At 47.9% G+C, this 18,688-nt stretch overlaps 1 long non-coding RNA gene and 1 other non-coding gene across 6 annotated transcripts; one reads left to right on the plus strand and one right to left on the minus strand.

Moving 5' to 3' along the window:
* Positions 1–1,312: 1,312 nt before the first annotated feature.
* Positions 1,313–18,079, minus strand: LOC123863679 (uncharacterized). Of its 5 annotated transcripts, none has more exons than XR_010409944.1 (6): positions 16,955–18,079; positions 16,123–16,291; positions 9,644–10,243; positions 8,927–9,125; positions 7,771–7,915; positions 1,313–2,332 (listed from the first exon to the last, which is right to left on the minus strand). It is a non-coding gene; the product is annotated as an uncharacterized LOC123863679 (long non-coding RNA). The 5 variants fall into 5 exon arrangements; XR_010409943.1 differs by having other exon boundaries at positions 1,313–4,753; XR_010409942.1 differs by having other exon boundaries at positions 1,313–7,915; positions 10,120–10,243.
* LOC123835037 (small nucleolar RNA SNORA63) lies at positions 12,714–12,844 on the plus strand. Its single transcript, XR_006788597.1, has one exon. It is a non-coding gene; the product is annotated as a small nucleolar RNA SNORA63 (small nucleolar RNA).
* Positions 18,080–18,688: the final 609 nt, after the last annotated feature.

Here is an 18,688-nt window from a genome sequence, read left to right on the forward strand (position 1 = left end):
AAGACTGACGCCGAGGTGAGGTCAGAGCCTGGTGAGGAGCCAGCCAGGCCTGCCACAGATAACCTGAGGATGCTCTGGATCCTCGGTGGCTCTCAGGAAGGACAGTAGCTGCACCGAGCAAAAAAGCAAACTCTGAGCAAGGACCAAGGCATGGAAACAAAGCCCCTGAGGAGGACCTGTGATGTGGCCTTGGGGGGGTCTCAGCCGGGGGTCTCCTAAGGGCCTTCATCTGCCCACACTCACAGCCTATGCCTCCAAAGCTGCAGACACCCTGGAGACTTGTACGTCTCACTTCCTGTATCTTGGATGCTTAAGCTGTTGGAAGTCGCTCATTACCATGGGTTTTATTTACTCCCTGCCTAGGCCCCTCACTCCTGAAGTAGGTGGGCAGGGTTTCTCTCCATCTTCCTGCCTAAAATAGATCTTCAATAAACACTTGTTAGTTCATGGTTTTTTAAAAAATAACAACTCCGCTTTTGGGTGGAATTTAATTTGGAAATAGTAAATGATGACTATTGATTGAGCAACTTGTACTTTTGTTACCCAGTTGGAACCTCTCTGCACGGTAGGTATTGCCTCCACTTAGTGGGGAGAAAATGAAGCCTCAGAGAGGCTTGTGCGAGCTCACACAACTTGTGAGAGGTTGGGCTGGGGTTTGAACCCTTGTCTGCACAACTCCTGAGTTCAGGCTCCTTTCTCTTAGCACCCAAGTGCTGCTTTGGGTTGAGGGAAAAAACACGGAGGTCAGAAGCAAAACACTGTCAGGGACCAAAACTTCCTCTCCTCCTGCTCATCTTGGTCGCGGGCCTGTGATCACCCTTGCATCTCTTGCCACCGTGTGGAAGGCAGGCATCAACAGACCACCGAGAGTAAGTACTGAGCAAGGACCAGTTGACCTTTGGTTTTGCAGCCTCCCCCAGAGGCTCACCGGTGGGGGAAGAAATGAGCCCAAACCTCTTTCCTACTCCCCTGGCATGAACTATAGCTGGTTCTGGGTTAGTGAGAGGGAGGCTTACACAAATGTTGGCTTAACATTTCTTTCTTTCTTTCTTTCTTTTTTTAAGATTTTATTTATTTGTGAGAGAGAGAATGAGAGACAGAGAGCATGAGAGGGAGGAGGGTCAGAGGGAGAAGCAGACTCCCCGCCGCGCAGGGAGCCCGATGTGGGACTCGATCCCGGGACTCCAGGATCATGACCTGAGCCGAAGGCAGTTGCCCAACCAACAGCCACCCAGGCGCCCTTGGCTTAACATTTCTAAGGCTCCTTAAGTGGCACTTAAATGATAATAAAAATAATAAACTGTCAGATTCGTTCCCTTTATTCTAGTCCCAAGTCTCTTACAGACCGTGTGGCTGTGGGCAACTTGGGGAAGTTCTATAAGCTCCCTGAGGCTCATCTCTTCACTTTTAAAGCAGGATAATGACTGCAATGTGCTATAAAACCCAGTGCTGTGCATAGTGTTTGGCGCATCAAAGGGTCTCAATCAATGTTTGATGCTTGAATGAATGGAAATATAGGGATTGTTCTACTTATTTTGCATCTCCTGCAGCACCTAGCATGTTCTGGGCTTGTGCATGATTAATGAATATTTTGAGGTTGTCCTCATAGTTAAGAATGAGGACATGCTCCATAAAAAAAAAAAAAAATTAGCTCCACTTAAACACAGAGAAACTCTTATTAAGAGAGCCCGTGATTTGCTGCAGGACCCATGGGGTGTGGTGGTATTGGAATTAATAATAAAGATTTGTTAATTCTCTGCTTTGGCCCCGGCTGCCTTCTAAGCGGTGATGTGGAATCCTGCTGTTTCTGCTCCAGATAAATCAATGATCATCTTCAATCCAGTGAGGGGCAAGTCATAGGGATGTGCTCCCCTGTCAATGGCGGGGCTAAAAGCAGATTTCTTGGAAGTCATTTACGAGAGGCTTTGAATTTGCCAGATTGCTTGCTGAGCCTAAAATACTGCACACATGTGGCGACCTTGACTTGGCGATTTCCATGAATCCTCTTTTCCCTTAAGCCACGGCCGACATTTCCAAGTCATACAGCAGAGATCTCTGTCTTTCCACTAATGATCATTGTGCAGGTCCGGCCCATTCTCTGTGCACCGCTCACTTCCTGGCATTGATTCCGCTCTGATGGGAGTGGAGGGGAGGGGAGGGGGCTGCATGTGACCTTCTCTTCCCTTTTTAGGTCTTTTGTTGGGTAGGAGAACCTTTTCTCTGTCCTTCTGTCCACTCCTCCATTTGTTTATTCACCCACTGTTGAATGGGAAGCATCACGGCAGCTGAGAGCCTACAGAGGGGGCCAGGTGTGGACTTGGCTTTTGATGAGCTGAATGTAGGCAGAAAAAAAAGACATGAGCCTAAATAGTGCTAACACCCCAAACATCAGCAGTGATGATCTCCAGGTGGCAGGTTTAAGAGTGGTTTTTATTTTCTTCTTTGTGGGCATCTGCATTTCTGACTTTTCCTTCACTGAGCATATATTAGTATGTGTGCAATAAAAGTCATTCAAAGGGTGAGTACGTGGTCAAAACAGGTGCTGAGTGCACAGGGAGATGCAGATGAAAATATGGGAGAATAGAGAGGATGACAGTGTTATTGCCTGTCTGGGTGGAGTTGAGAGGCTTTTGGAGAAGGTCATCATTGAGTTGAAACTTGAAGTTGGAGGGAGGCCTTGGGTGGATATCTGTGGGATGGTCTGCCCTGCACTCCTCTCATGTGACTGTCCCCCAGCTCTGTGGCCCCGTGCTGAGAGCTGCCTGGTTCTCAGATGGCCTTGCCCTTATCCCTACAGTATTGCATTGCTCCTTAAGAAAGACCCTTGTCTAAAAGCTCAGAAGGGCCTCTCTTGGGGGAAAGCAGGAAAGCTAGAGGCACAGATTTCAGAGATGAGGGTTAGTGGTCATGCCCCCTGCTCTCTCATTCTGTAACTAAGGACAGGCAGCTAGAACCCAGGCCTAGGACAATTTCAACCCTTGTCACATTCTGCCAACTGGCACACTCCAGCCATTTCAACTCCTCACTCTCTACACCCCACCACTTCCTGGCTTCAACATCTTGTCTACCCGGGAAGAGTGTTCAGAGAATATCGACTGCCACACAGCTCCGGTGTTTCTCCTCCGGGGGTTCCTCACCCCCAAACACATGCTTGGCCCAAATCTATCCGCCTGACTGTGGCTTTCTGGATGAGATGACCGTGTGGGTAGAGGCAGCAAGACCACGTGGGCTGTTTCTGTTTTATGTTCACCCAGTTGCCTTAGCAACAGGAAACAAGAGGAGGTACAGCACTTTCTACTAGGGCCTCGATCCATCCATCGAGAGGCAGGGGGAATGAAGTCTGGAGGCTAGGCTTCCCACCTGGGCTCTGCGGGCCACTGGCTGGCTGCTTCCCACAAGTCACCTCCCCACTGGCCTATTCTAGACAGAATGGGGACTGAGGGCTCTCTGATGGGCTAGTGGTAAGGTCAAGGAGCACAGTCCCTTGGGGAGAAGTCCCTACTATTTCTGTTTCCTGTGGCTTCGGGCACGGGAATGGCATCAGGGGGCAACTCTATGTCAACTAGTCTTCAGTGACTTAACTTGCCACCTGCCATCTGTGATGCAGGAATGTTTGCTGGCCAAGCAGACAATTGAGCTCCAAGCAAGCTGGCTCTTGGCAGTGCCTGGACTACCAAGATGGGTATCCCTTTATCTGGGGTAGGAGGTAATCCGGACTTTGATCCTTGAACACGAGCATGTAGAAAGGAAGCTGAAGAAATCAAAAATAATTATGAGCAACACAACTGTACAAATATCTGTAATAAAAGAAATGATAATAAAAATAATATCCTTGGCATGGTCTTTGAAATTTTCAGAAAACTTTCATATCCATTCTTTTGTCATGTTCTCATAATCATCCAGTGAGGCAGGCAGAGCAGATATTACAATGTCTGTGTCTCAGTGGAGGATACTGAGGCACAGGGAGGCTGAGATCCTAGGGTCTCAAGGACAGTGGTGGAGCCAGACCTAGGCCTCTGTCCTCTGCCCCTTGGCCTCAGGACCTTTTCGTTGGACATGACCCATGAGAGCTATTATGATGTAACAGAAGCATTCTCTAACCTTGTTTGTGGCCATGATTGTTGGACTTAACACGTGTCAGACACCTATCTGATAAAGAAAGAAAATCAAGATTCATTCATTCAACAAATAATTTTATTGAACACCTACCATGTGCCAAGCTCGGAGCTAGGCCCTAAGGATTCACAAATGAACAAGATGTGGTCTCTATTCCGGAGCATCTATCTATTAGGCAGTTACTCTGGCTTAATTAAATCTCTCCCGATAACACTGGATAGAGTCGCCAACCATGAAATCCCCGAAGTGTCACCTCCCACCCTGCAACCATACTGATATCCTAACAGAATTCCACTGGGGCTGCATCTGTGATAGGAAAAGGCCTACTTCTCCTAAAGTTGGTGGAAGGAGAACCAGGAACAAGGAGCAAAGATGGAAAGCCTTAAGCCAATGCTCACACACCTCTGGCTCTGCGTCAGGGCTGAGGGAGACAAGGGAGGCCCCTCGGCTTGCTGAGGAAAGCCGTTGGAAGCAGCCTGCTGGACAGAGGCTGAGGGCTGACAGGGAGTTGCAAAACAACTGCAAATGGATGTCAGAAGAAAACCTGAAGCTCATTCTTTGAACGCTCACGCCATTAAGGTCCTATTTCCACGGATGGGGAGTTGGGGGCCACACTCCACCTACAGCAGATCATTTCCTGAAATTGACATGACATGAAGATGAAAAGACATCTTCAAGGCAGCCGTCTAAAGGTCCAAACCAGCTCAACAATGGGGGATCCCATCACTAAAGCCTGAAGAAAACAGTTTAGCATTTTTACCTTCTTCTCTACACTGGGCCAACCACACCTTGTTCTACGAATGGAAAAAGCATTCATCAGTCTTTTATACTTTCTTAAAGAAGCTTTTATCTGTTCAGTAAAATGGCAATGAGGGGACACATTGCCACACAAAGAACACACATTTCTAGGCCAACATAGGGTTTCAGCGATACACTCTTAACTCACAGAAAACCACCTCTAACTTAGCTTTCTGCTTTCCCCTGCAGAATTTGTAGCCCAAACACATACTGTGGGTTAAACTTGGCAGATCTGAAGGCACAAGTGTAAGGGATTCAGAAAACCCACGTCTGACTGAGTTCATGATGCAAGTAGGAACATCCAAAGGGAAATTAGGGCCCACGTGGTTTCATTTTTAACATACACAGACGTAACCCACATTGGCGTAAAAGACATTCTTTGCTTTGTTTTGTTTTGCTTTTAAGACCACCTTTACATGAGCCCATCCTTTAAAAAAGCAAAGAAATGCCGTAAGAACCGGACCATTGGGGCAAGTGGCAAGGGGAGCTGGGCTATCCTCATGGTGTCAACATAGAAAATTAGACCCAAAACTTGGAGGAGGCCTTAGAACTCATCTCACTCACGGGCTTTATCTCCTGCAGCCTCCATAATAAAGGTAGTAACTAGGTTAGCTACCCTTTAATGGTCTCCCACTTGAAATCTGGGACCTGTGTGAAGAATGTATATTCGTTTGCTAGGGTGGTTGTGACAAAGTTCCACACACTGGGGGCCCTGAACACCAATCTGCCTCACGTTCTGGAGGCCAGAAGTTTGAGAGCAAGGTATCGGCAGTGTAACTTCCTTCTGAAGGCTCAGTGAGATGAACGTCCCACCCTTCTCTCCTAGCTTCTGGCATGTTGCTGGCCATCCTGGGCACGCCTTGGCTTGGAGAAACATCTCCCTGATCTCTGCATTATGTATTTACATGACATTCTCCCTGAGTACCCCTCTGTGTCCAAATTTCTTTTTTTAATAAGGACACCAGTCATATTGAATTAGGGCTCACCTTAATGGCTTCATCTTAATTTAACTAATTATATCTGCAATGACCCTATTTCCACATAAGGTTAAATTCTGAGGTAGTAGAGTTAGGATCTCAACATATGACTTTGGGGAGGAAACACAATTCCACCCATCACAGAACTCAACCTACACTGTATCTTGTCCTCACAGCGAGGCTGCCAGCCTGGTGACTATTCTGCAGACATGGCATGCCCTGAGAGGTGGGCAGTACTGAGGGGCACAGCCAGGCAGATGTGGGTGGGAGCCCAACCCCACCTCCCATGAGTTAATGAATGTGGAAAGTTGTTTTATCTCCCTGTGCCTCAGTTTCTTCATCTGTAGGACAGGGACAATATGGGTCCACAATTTCAAAACCCTCTAAGCTCCAAATACCAAAAATTGGATTTATAACTCGTTTGACAACAAAACTTGACCTGAAATAAATTCACTTGGCCCCAAAACCTGTCTTGAGTCGATATTAGGTTACTTATGGTCTTTATTTATACAACATATACATTTCCCTACAGAAATATTAGCGTGTTTGATTGCAGGATACTGTTGCAGATGCTGTAGGATATTATGTAGCTGGAATACACGCAGTGTATTATCTTTCCCAAGCTCCCAAATTCTGAGGCCTCTCTCCTTGGTTTGCATATGGCTGTCTTCTTACTGTGTTCTCGCATGCTCTTACCTCTGTGGGTGTCTGTGTCCTAATCTCTCCTTGTAAGGACACCACTCATATTGGATCAGGGTCCATCCCAGTGACCTTATTTTTCATTTAATTACCTCTTGAAAGGCCCTATCTCCAAATGCAGTCACATTCTGAGGTACTGGGAGGCAGGACTTCAATGTACAAATTCGGGGGGTGGGGAGTCACAATTTAGCCCATAATACTATCTTAAGAAACTAGATGAATTACCACTCACACCAGATGTATCTCATACACTTGCTGACTTATTTCTGCCCCAGTGTTTCTCAAAGTGTGGTCTGGGACCACCTGCAATCCAATTACTTGGGCCCTTAATAAAAATAAGCCTGCCCCACGCCTCTGAGTCAGAATCTGGGGGGAGATGACCACTGGGCCCGGGGATGGAGCTTGCTTGTTTCTTGCATCCATGTGAAAGCTTAATTAAGGGGATTCAGGAGAAACTATAGAGCAAGGTTATTCCCCATCCCCACCCCATCGTCACTGCAGTCTCTCGAGACCAGGTAAGGGCAGGAGACAGGGAAGCAGCCCAGTGGGAAGTCTGAGCAAGGAGCACAGCTCATCCTGATGGCTCCTACCGTGTGGTTCACCCCACAGGGCTACGACACAACCTGCATTTCTGCTCAAAGCTAGTCACTTGGTCCCATTCAGAAGAGATAGCACAGAGCTTTGCAGTGTAGATACCAGCAGAAGAGGCTGCCGGGGGTGGCATTCTGCAGAGCCAAATGCTGAACCAGAGGGCAGAGGTGGAGGTGGTTCAGGCCCTTGCGGAATCTGCTCCAAAACGTCAGGCGCAAAACGTCACAGGAGGTGGGGGAGGGGTCCTGCTGGCTCCCCACCAGCTCATCTAGAGCACAGCCTTTTAACCGTGACCCAGGTAGCCAACGTGAGCCTGCTGGGGGGGTGTCCGCTCTAGGTGCACATATGTGCCCATGCCCGTGGCCATGCCCCACGCCTGCATCAGGGAGGCCACCAGTCTCCCACGTCAAACAGGCCAGCAAAACAGCGGGGAGTGGGACTCTCAGTGGAAATGATCTTCCTGGCACCATGACAACAAGTCATCATCAAAGCTAATGGTGATGATCCATCCCTCAGCTTTCTCTGCTGGTTCCAGCTTACATTTCTCATGCCTTAAAATACTCGCCTGACTGAAAATGTAGTGACTCACCTGGACTGGGATTGAATAGAACAGGCAGGAAGTGCTTTCTTCTGAGGGACTGTCAAAAACCAGCGTAGCACCTGAGGTCCTTCATTTCACACATTCTTCCTGTCAAGGGGGAGGCATATTTCTTACTCCTTCATCAGAGTTGGAGCTGCCAAGGAAAGTAAAGCGGTCAGGATGTGTCAAACTTTGGCATTTGTATGACACAGAGTTTGAGGAAATGGGATAGGTTTCCCTGAAAATCTCCTCCTCATTCTCTACCCAGTGCAAAGTGGGCCCCGTTTTTGATAGGGCACTGTCTTTGAATCCTGAGTACCTCAATGATGTAAGAACTTTCTGAAGCTCGTAATTTGGAAACTGCATGGTCTTTAAACTTGAATTAATAAAAAAAAAATAGGATAAAAAATTGTACTGTCAACTAAACTGTGTTTCTTGGTCCCCTCAGTTCCACCTGAATTCCACAAGCTATACATTGTGGTATATTGGAAAATATAGTACTCCGAAGTCAGACCTGGATGCAAACCCTAGGTTTGCCACTTATTAGCTGTGTGACATTGGCCAAGTCACTTTACCTCTCTGAACATGTTTCCTTCATTGCCAAATGGAATTGATCTCATCTTCCACATTACGCTGTAATGAATATTAGAAGGGACCATGAATGTGAAAGGTGCCAGTAAAGTCTGGCCCATAAAGGCTCATTCCTTTTCCTGTCTCCTGGGGTTTTTTCTGCAATTTGGAATGAGCATAATTTCTGGCTAATATTCTCATATTGGCACATTTCCACATGTGGCTTTGCATACTTTTAGAATGTCATAAATAATTCTCCAAGAAGACTTAGAAATGACAGGGATACAGACCCCGAGACCAGCAGTTGCCGAAGTCATGAGAGGTGATTTGGATGGTCCAGACACTGCAATAGGGGCAAAGCCTCCGGTGTGACTTCCAAAGACTCTGGGGGAGTAAGTTGGAGTTTCTTTTTGAAAGGCCTTAAAAAGTCTCTGAAATGGGATGAGCCGGGGCAGCTCCAGGACCAGCACCGGGAGCCTGCCCTCCCCCACGTGCGTGCTGCCTCCTTTTCTACATCCTGTCTCCCATGTCCTATCCCCCTTCCCCGCCAGTGCCTTCCACCCCCTGGTTAGATCCAGCTCCAGTCCCAGCTGACCTCTTCCGGATGTCCAGCCACAAAGACCTGTCTTTCTCTCCAGCTCTTCCAATGAGAACTTCAGGTTTCAGTGTTTGCTGGGTTTCCCCCTCATTCTTTCATTTGTTGGTCTCCAAAGAAAGAGAGTCCAGTCGCACCCCTTATTGGCTAGATTATTATGGAGACATTACTTGACTTCTTTGAAACTCCATCTCCCAATCTGTAAATGGGGATCCTACATTGTTAGGTTGTCGTGAAGACTAATGGGAATAAAATGTGTATCAGGGTAGTTTGTAAACTGTCAAGTGATGAGAAAAGGATAATTCAAATCCCTCTTAGCATGTACACCTTACTGGCACATAGTAAGTGCTCAAACATACATACTAGGTTACTTTTTGATTAACAGCCTTTGCCGTGGGAATGCTGTTTTAATCCCCAAACTCACCAGGACATGTCCTGAACAGTCCCCCAAGAGCTCCATTGGGTCCCTTACGTGGTTTCTGAAGGGGATCTGGATCTGACATTTACTGTGTTCTTGCCACGTCCAGGCTCATGCGTGGGAACGTCCTTACTTTCAACCAAGAGTCTCTCACCTGGTGGTGGGCAAATGAAGCCACAAGACCAAGAATCCAAGTATTTGTTCCCACCATCTCTCAGCTAGGACTTAATCCCAGCAAAGTATCTTGCCCCCTGTACTTTTGGGGAGTCCCTGGGGGGAGGCACCTTGCATGTACTCACCAACAAATCCATGCCCAGGTGCCAGGCACGGCCCCTTCCCTGCTCTGCCGTCCTTCTCTGGCAAAGCTGCCCATGGAAATGATTCTCTCTCCTGTTATGCTCCTTTATGGGGGTGCTCATCACAGTGACCCTGTATCTCAGTGTCTTATAGAGTATGTAGTAAGTAATCCCGTTAGCTTTTAGTGACAGCTCTGTCCAGGAATCCCATGGATCCAGCATGGGGAGGGCCGGGGAGAGATTCAGCCATTGTTACCATGGGTTCTCAAAACTACTCCTTTCTCCGACATGGACACTTCTCCACTTGGTGAGCTCACTGGACTTGGCTCCTTGCAGCTCTTCAAGAAAGGCAGATTGCGTGATCCTGTGGGGTTTCCCACTGGCTCGCCAGACATGACTGAATCTTAGCACAGGCTCCAGCTTGTACCCTTCCACTACCCAGATGAAGAAACGAAGGCTCAGAGCATCAAGTCACTTACCCAAGGTCATACAGCTGACAGGTGGCAGAGACCAGGGCCAAGCCCCAGAGCAAAGTCCAAATCCCATGTTCTTTTTGATCCAAATCCCATGATCAAAGTGGCAACATGACAAGTTGTTCTGGTCCTGGCGTCCATACAGGAGAGCATGCTGTGCTGGTCAGTTTATTGTACGTACTTTTATCCTCCCTAGGGGCCTAAGTCTCTTTCTACTTGGTTTCTGCTGCAGTTATGCTTTAGGCACAAAATACTGGAGATTCCTTGCCTCTTCACCTTCCTTCTCTCCCTAGCTGCCCTCCCAACAGAACTACAATTTATTTCGGTGGTATCTGGCTCATGGTTAAAAGCACTGTAGTGCTTATACAGATGATGGAATAAGCAAGACTTGGCTATAATCAAGAGCCACCTAAGCCAGTGTTAGTAGATAAACACAAAACCCTTGACTTCTTCCCAAGGCCTCCACACCTGGCCACCCTACGCCAGCTCTCTGCTCCAGCCTAAAGGTCCTGATCCTGAGTTCTTATTCTGCCCCCTAGCCTGATAACCAGTATGGTGGGGTCTGTGCCTCCTTGTTGTTGCCCCAACACGGGTGTCCCTTCTAGCCCATTCTAATGACCTGGCATCTGCCCCCCTCCTGACTGACACTTCCTTTCGAGTGGGGGCCTTCAACCAGACTGGGCCCCAGCACTCTTGGCCCAGCCCTTGACCTTTTATCTTCTCTTTGCCAAAGTTCTTTTTGGGGAGCTGGATGGCCCTTCTCCCCTAGACACTATCAAGGTATAAACCTTCCTCTCACCTCTAGAATAAATATCCCATCGCTTCCCCAGGCATGAGCTGCCAGGCTCTGGCTATACCAGATCCATTCGCCAGAGGAGGAAACTCTTTGGTGACAGGGTGGGTATGCACACCAGCCTGTGTTAGCCTGAGCTGGCCACTTCTCGGGAATTCTGGGGTCAGGCAGCTTGCCACTTTCTTTGGTGGGCTCCTAATGTACCACCAGCCACAGTTCTTGGGGGCCCAGGGAACTGGGCAAACTGAATTTAGGCTGAATCTCCTAAAGACCCTATTTTGTATTATATATCCCCAACATTCCCTGTCCTGTCATTCTTGCTTTGTTTTTCCTTATAGTATATTTATCGCCACTTTGATATACTATTTGTCCCCCTCCCTTCCTCTAGAAGTAAGCTACCTGAGATTGTAGTCCGCTTTGCTTGAACAGGATCTAGCCCATGGGGGCGGCTCAATGGTGACGGAACGTTGAATATGTTGAATGGGGGACCAGAACTTCCATGGCCTAGTCAGGCAAGGCCAGAGCACACATACTGAGGTGCTAGGATGACCAGGAGTCCTCATTTCTTAGCTGACACACAGCCCAGCTGCCTCAGGGCTGCCAAAGAGGATTTCCAAATGTCCTCCATCTTAGCCAGGGCCAAAAAAAAAAGTCTATAAATACTTCCCCAGCACAGTTCTGGTCAGTGTGAGAAATGCAAAGCCTTCAGATAGCTTATTATTCCAGCTAGCCTCTGAGCCATCCACTCTGCTGAAAAATCAATCGACTTTCCTTCCTACAAGCCCTCAGCATGCCCGCACACCTCTGTGGACCTCCCTGTTACTCGCTTGTCTCCTTCCTTCCCAGACATGAGCCTGTCTGACTCATCTCTGCATCCCCAGTGCCCAGCATAGAGCAGGGAAGCTATAAGGGTATGATAAATATTTGATGAATAAACGAATGCCAGGATTCCACATGCAGAGAAAGCCAGCCCCTTCTGAATTAATTATGTGACTCAAACACCAGGGCATGATGAGTTTATTTCTACTTAGTGTGATTAATGACTTTTTTTTCCAGAGTTTTTTTCTTTTTCTTTTAAGATTTTATTTATTTATTTGACAGAGAGATAGAGAGAGATCACAAGTAGGCAGAGTGGCAGGCAGAGGGAGAGGGAGAAACAGGCTTCCCGCTGAGCAGGGAGTCTGACGTGGGACTCGATCCCAGGACCCCAGGATCATGACCTGAGCCGAAGGCAGAGGCTTAACTGACTGAGCCACCCAGGCGTCCCTCCAGAGAGTTTTTCAATTCTGAGATGTAAATTTTTTAAATTGTGAATTTTAAGATATCCCTTATGGAATAATACTATTTCCAAAAAGACACAGCATAAATTTTAGAGTAAAACTGATGATTATTTTTCCTTTCCTGAAAACTTAATTATCTCCTTTTACTTAGAGCCGACTTAAAAAAAAAAAAAAAATTACTGAGTGGAGTGTTTTATGATATTGAAAATAAAAGTCTGTGAAGAAAACCCGATGCTGCCTTTACTATCTCTTCTTGGATAATTAAACTTTTTATTTATTACAAAAAAACTTTTTTTTTTTTTTTACAGGCAATAACGAATTATCTAGTTTCTCTAGGACTTAGAAGAGGGTGATTTGCTTTAAAAAGAGAAAATAATACACAGAGGAAAAAGTAAGACAGTTGTTTCCGCATTCACAAGAGAAGAGACAATTTTCTAAATGGATTTATGAAATGCACTATGCTTTAAACCATACTGGACACTTAGTTGATTATATTCCTCTAATTCAATTATTAAAAATCAATTTAGATGCAGGATCTAGTTACAATGTAGCTATAAAGTGCTGCCTTGTCTTTGCCCCCTGCTCAAAATAAAGCTGTTACCTTTCTAGCCCTGTCCGCCATGGTGCTTAGCAGCCAGGGATGCATGGTCTCAGACATGTTTACCAAGTAAAACACTGACTTGAGGGGCGCCTGGGTGGCTCAGTCATTAGGCGTCTGCCTTCGGCTCAGGTCATGATCCCAGGGTCCTGGGATCGAGCCCCGCATCGGGCTCCCTGCTCGGCGGGAAGCCTGCTTCTCCCTCTCCCACTCCCCCTGCTTGTGTTCCCTCTCTCGCTGTGTCTCTCTCTGTCAAATAAATAAATAAAATCTTTAAAAAAAAAAATCAATTTAATCAGTATCCTAAAAAAATTTAAGAGGGGAAAAATTCTGCTTTGATTTATTGCTTTTCTATATTAGTTATCTACATGGATCAATTTATGGATAAATGCTCAGGTAACAATTCATTTCATGCTGTGGAGACACCCCACTCTCCCTGAGTTTTAGAAAGTTAAATCCCAGAAGGCACCAGTGGTGTGTGCCTCAATGTTCCTGCCTGCCCCAAAACCAGTACCTCATTTTCTACTAAGAGCATCCTGATTTTCTTTGAGGAGCCAGGCTCTCCCCACTCTCAGTCCCTGAGGTGAGAAACAGTCATGTGACCTGGGCTTGGCCAACTAGGGATTGGTTCAGAGATGGGTACGTGAATAAAGCTGGACCAATGAGCACATGCCCTGGGCCTGTTGCCGGCACTATTGAGAAAGACGGGCTCTGCCCTTTGGGATTGCTAATGCTTGGAGCTGCTGCCTGATGGTGCAGCCGACATAAAGGAAAGCAGATGGATGGTAAATCCAGCACACACAGCAACGTGGATATATCAACAAGATGTGATTTTTCTCATTTGCCCCCATCAATCTGGAGGCACTGGTTAGTAGGAGGAGACACTGGTTTAAGTCTTGGTCTAATCAATAGTTTCAATATCCCCTTTGAGAACATGCTCAGTTTCTCAGATGGCCTTGCCCTTCTCCTGCTTCACCAGTAAAGATGATGGTGTTTGGCTCATATTCACCCACACCCACCATTATGGTTGACCTGATTGATACAACACTGAAATATGCCCGGGGCAGTTGGTAAAGAGGTGCCACCCTGAGTTCCCTGAGCAACCCCCAGTGCCCCTCGTCTGGGACTTTTCCCCAAGCTCCTCACAATCTGTCAACAAAAGGGTTAATGCTGGAATAGCAGGCCACCTCAATTCAGACTGGTTGGTGCCTGAGCCTATAAGGACTTTTAAATATTTTGATCACCCTGTAGGGTCTAAAGGGTAGAGGTAGGGTGGTGTGTGGCTTCTGTGTCCTCATGGTACTGAGAGAAAGGGAACTCTTGGCCTTGTATGGTCCTGGAGCATAGCTGCCTGGTGTCTGCCCATCTCAGTGGCCACTTTTCCTGTCCTGGGTGGCCTGCCAGCCTCTATGTGGATGTTGAGTTGGTGGTCCATCCTCTATTCTGAGATACTGCTCCCAAAGGTACTCCCTGGCTGATTTAGCCTCTTCTCTGCTCTCTCAGGTGCTTCCGACTTCTGGCCATGACTTTCTAACTGTCCTGAACCTAGGGGTTTCTTTGGCAGTCCACATCACTGGGTCCCCTTGTTACAGTGCTCACCTCTGGAAAACTGGTCACAGACTTGCTGCTACATCTGGGTAGGGTCTAGGCTATGAGGGGCCTAGCATAGGTTGGGAAGTCCATGCTGGGCCTCCTTCTGCCTGACCAGTGCAAGGCTACCCAGGGTCTCCCTCTCATAATTCTAAGGGGGAGGGGGTAACAGGGGAGAAGGTCTTCTTACGCCTGTGGGGGTAGTCATTACTTTCTCAATACTATTGCTCCTCCTAGGCCTCCTTCTTGTCTTGTTCTGCTGCTTCTGTCCCCCCACAAGCCCCCCCCTTCTCTTCCTCTCTAGATCTCTCATACATAAAACTCCAATTTTAGTCTTAATCCCTATTATTCCTAACAACATCTTTTAAGCACCTAAAATCTAACCATACCTAAAGCCAGTCTACCCAGTTTAGCAAACTAATGGATTCCATTTTTGGTTTAGCTAGTCAGAGTTGGGTTTCGGTCACTTGCTACCCAGAGTCCTGACAGACCTGGTAATAACAGGATCTACGTCACATTATTTGTGGTGGCGTTGAGCACAGCTCCACATGCAAATGAGGTTAATTAAATGCATTTGGCAGTCATATTGATGCCATGGCTAGATCCATGACTCAGACAAAGCTTGTTTTGAAGAGCTCCTCAAGTCCATCCCTAAGGCTTTCAAGTGCATTGCTTCCTCTCACATGGTAGAAGTAAAAGAAGGAAGAGGAATCCTTCCTTTGGGTTACATGGGGACAGAATACCTTCTCCTCCCATTCACTTCTGTGGAGGCTGTACTGAGACCTAATTCTATTTCTCCCTATTGACCCATCCTGCCTCACTTTACCCTGTCAGCATGTTTCAGTTTCTCATAGTAAAAAGACACTGACAAAAAACTTACCTGCCTCCCCAGTTGTCATTTCCCCTTCTCTGCCCAACCAACTCCTCTGAAGCAGTGAGCTATACCCACTCTCCCTGCTGCTCCTCTTCCCTGACTCCATTTGCCTCTAACCCCTTGTGACCCAGTTTCTGGTCTCATGACCCCACCGAAACCGGGGTCACACGAGTCATCAATGACTTGACTTCCTCATTGTCCAACTCAATGGTTACATTCCAGTGTTCATGTGCTGGGCATCTCTGTGGCATTTCCCACTCCTGATCACTTCCTCACCCTAGAGAACCTCTTCATTTGGACTGCTTGATGCCATTTTCTTTTCTAGTTTTCTTCTCACTTTTCTGCCCTCTCCTCAGGACCCCTATTTGACCCTTAGGAGCTGGTATCTGTCAGGTTCACTTCTCATCCATCCCATGATCTTCCCATTGGGCCTGCTCTCTCCGGACCATCTCAGCCCAGCCCCAGCTTCAGTGACGACCTCTGTGTTGACTATTTCCCAGGGGGCACTTCCAGGCCTCTCTCTGGGGGGCTTGGCACCCATGTTCTTAACTGCACTCTGGAGGTCATCCCTGAAAGTCCCATGCACATAAGAAAATGTGTTCAAAACATGCCATCTTCGTCTCAGAGGAGCTTCTATTTCTCCAGTCACTATCACAGTAAATGGCACCACTATCCATGAAGCTGCACAAAGAAGCTGGGAATCCTTCTGGGTTCCTATTTTCCTTTTCCCTTTCTCTGCTTACTGAGACAGAACCTTGTACCTGGCAGTATATAATGTACCCCTAAAGCAGTGAGCATGAATGGATGAATGAATTATGGGGACACAGAAAATGAGGGCTCTCTAACTTGAATCTAAAGCTTGATGTCTTTTTACCTTTTACAGTTTTTCAAGGCTCCTTCATTAACATGAGGGCGTTGTCCCAGATGATCTTCAACTCTGATGATCTCTGATCCTAGACTCCTTCAATCTGACACCTTAGGTACTTAAACACCGTTCCTTCTTCTTCACTTAAATCGATTGCTCTTTCTTGCACCTACCCTGCCTGCAAAAAGAGGAGAGAGGCCCCTGAAATAAAATAGGACTTCAAACATAAATTAAACCACCTTTGCAGAACGCATTTCACTCTGATAAGAGGGCCTGATGTATCTCTGCAGCCACCATGAGTCACAGTGAGAGTTGGAAACGGAGGAAGAGGAGAGGGTGGGTGGGAGCAGCTGGTGGAAAGATAAACAGAGCCCATTTCCTCTTGTCTCTGTAGTGCCAGGTCATGTCACCCTGTGTGAGTCTCCCCGGGTGCTGCACAGGGGAAAGTACCTTCCCTCTTGTTCTGCATGACTTCTGTCTGGAAACAAGTATCGTCATGGTCTCATGAACGCCTCTGTGCCTACCACTGCTACCTCTCAAAATATTGCTTGAGCACTCATTTGAATGCCTTCCCCGCGCAGTGGCCATGCTAAGCAATGTGCACCTTAAATCTTTTAAACTCTGCCACCCAGCAGGTAGGTCCTATTTTATCTCCTTTACGCAGGCCAGGAAACTACCGCTCAGAGAGGTTAACCACTTGACTAAGGCCAAGCAGCTCATGGTGCAGTCCGGCAAATCATCAAAATCAAACCCAGGGCTGTTCATTCTATGCCCAAGTCTGGGGCACCCATGGTTACACTGCTTCTGATGTATCCGTGGTTATCTTTCATACCATACATACGTTTAGTACACCGCATCCAGGAGCTTGATAAATGCTCACTGAAGGAGTACCTAAACCATGCCAACAAGAGCTGGATCTGGTCGCAGGTGCCAGAATTCAGAAATGCAGCTTTGGTCACTTCCCACCCCTTCTTTGGATCCATTTCCTCATCTGTAAAATGGAGGCATGAAGCAGATGCCCTGTAAGGAGCCTGTGCCTTTAGCTTTCTGTGGCTCTCTTCCAACGGTGCAGCGTCCCCGACGTGAAGCCAGGCAACGGGAGGAGAGCCTGACCCACGCAGCTCCATCCTCCGCGGGCTTGCCCCCGGCCCCACCGCTGACGCATGCGCCGCCCGCCGGCCGCGGGAGCCCGGGAGCCGGGGAGCCCAGAGCGGACGCGGCCCTCTCCACGCATGCGCCGGCCCCGGCCGCCGGAGCGGCTGTGCCGGGAGCAGAAGCGAGTGCCTCCCCTCCGCGGTGGGGAAATCGGGGTTCCCCGCCGGGAGGGGGAGCGCCTGCCAGGAACGAGCCCACAGGGGAGGCTCCCGGCCCTCGTTAGGAAAGGCCAGAGCCTCTCCCAAGACCCCTGGGAAAGCTGCTCCCCGCGCGGGAGGGCGTGTCCCGCCCGGCCCGGGCGCCCTCGCATGGGACGTGCTGGGCGGCACAGAGAGGCGGTTCTGTCCGAGCGCAGGGGGAAGCGCTCTCCCGGCGTGGACGAGGGCAGCGGGGCGGGGGCGGGTTTTCCTCTGAAAAACGACACTCCCGATCAAACGAAAATTTCTAAGGTCACTGAAGACCTGTATCTGGCGAGGGATGAGGAATGGGAGGTGGAGGCGTCACCTGCTAGTACAAGCCCGCCCTATGTGTGTGCGTGTTGGGGCTGTGATGGGCAGCGCGGGGGGGGGGGGGGGGGGGGAGAGGAAGGGGGGAGGGGGGCGGAGGACGTGGGGAGAGAACATGTGCAGCCTTTTTTCTTCTCATCCTGTGATCTTACTCCTCTTCCTGCTGCAGAGTCCCTCCTCAGAACTTAAGGATTTTTATTTTTTGAAATCTGGGAAGAAAAACGGAGGCTAATCAAAAAGTTCCCTGATGGTGAAAATAAATGAGATCTCAGCATTTTGATTTTGCCTTTTTGATCCCCTCAGTCCTTCCTCCACTTTGCCATCTTTTGAATGTTCAACTTGGAGGTTATCTTTTCCCAAATGAGTTAACGTGGGATGGCCTTTCGGAGGGTTGGATCAGTGGGCTGGAGAAACCGGGAAAATGGAGCCCTTCTGCCAAGTTGCCATTCAGGTTGTCACTGTTAAGGGTATGACTTTGTCCTGCTAGGACTTAAAGGAAAGTCCTTCCTCAAACAGGGATTTTTCAGGGCATAAATGCTGGGAAGGCAGAAAGTTGTCCAGAGAGGGTGATTGCCTTGAATTTTCAGCTGGTCTGGGCCAGCCAGAGTCTGTGTGTGTGCTTTCCTCCGTCAGAATAAATGCAGTGCTGAGCTCACCACTCCCAGGAGATGTGATGTGGGAGAGAGCTGCTTGCAGAATCATTGCTGACATCAATTCATTTCAGATTACTCAATTTACTTTGAGTTCATTTAACTTCATTCCATTTTCTTCCCAAGCCCAAAGAAGTCTGGAAAAGGAGATACTAAAAATAATTTAAAAAGTTAAACTAGGCATGAAATAACCCCCCAAATTAAAGTGAGGCTGTCAAGATTCACCATCTTAAGGGTTTGCTTAGATGACTTTTAGCTTTCTTT

This window comes from Mirounga angustirostris, unplaced genomic scaffold, assembly GCF_029215605.1.
Source record: "Mirounga angustirostris isolate CCGP_5_RB_7025 unplaced genomic scaffold, mMirAng1.0.hap1 SCAF_1, whole genome shotgun sequence".
Lineage (NCBI taxonomy): Eukaryota > Metazoa > Chordata > Mammalia > Carnivora > Phocidae > Mirounga > Mirounga angustirostris.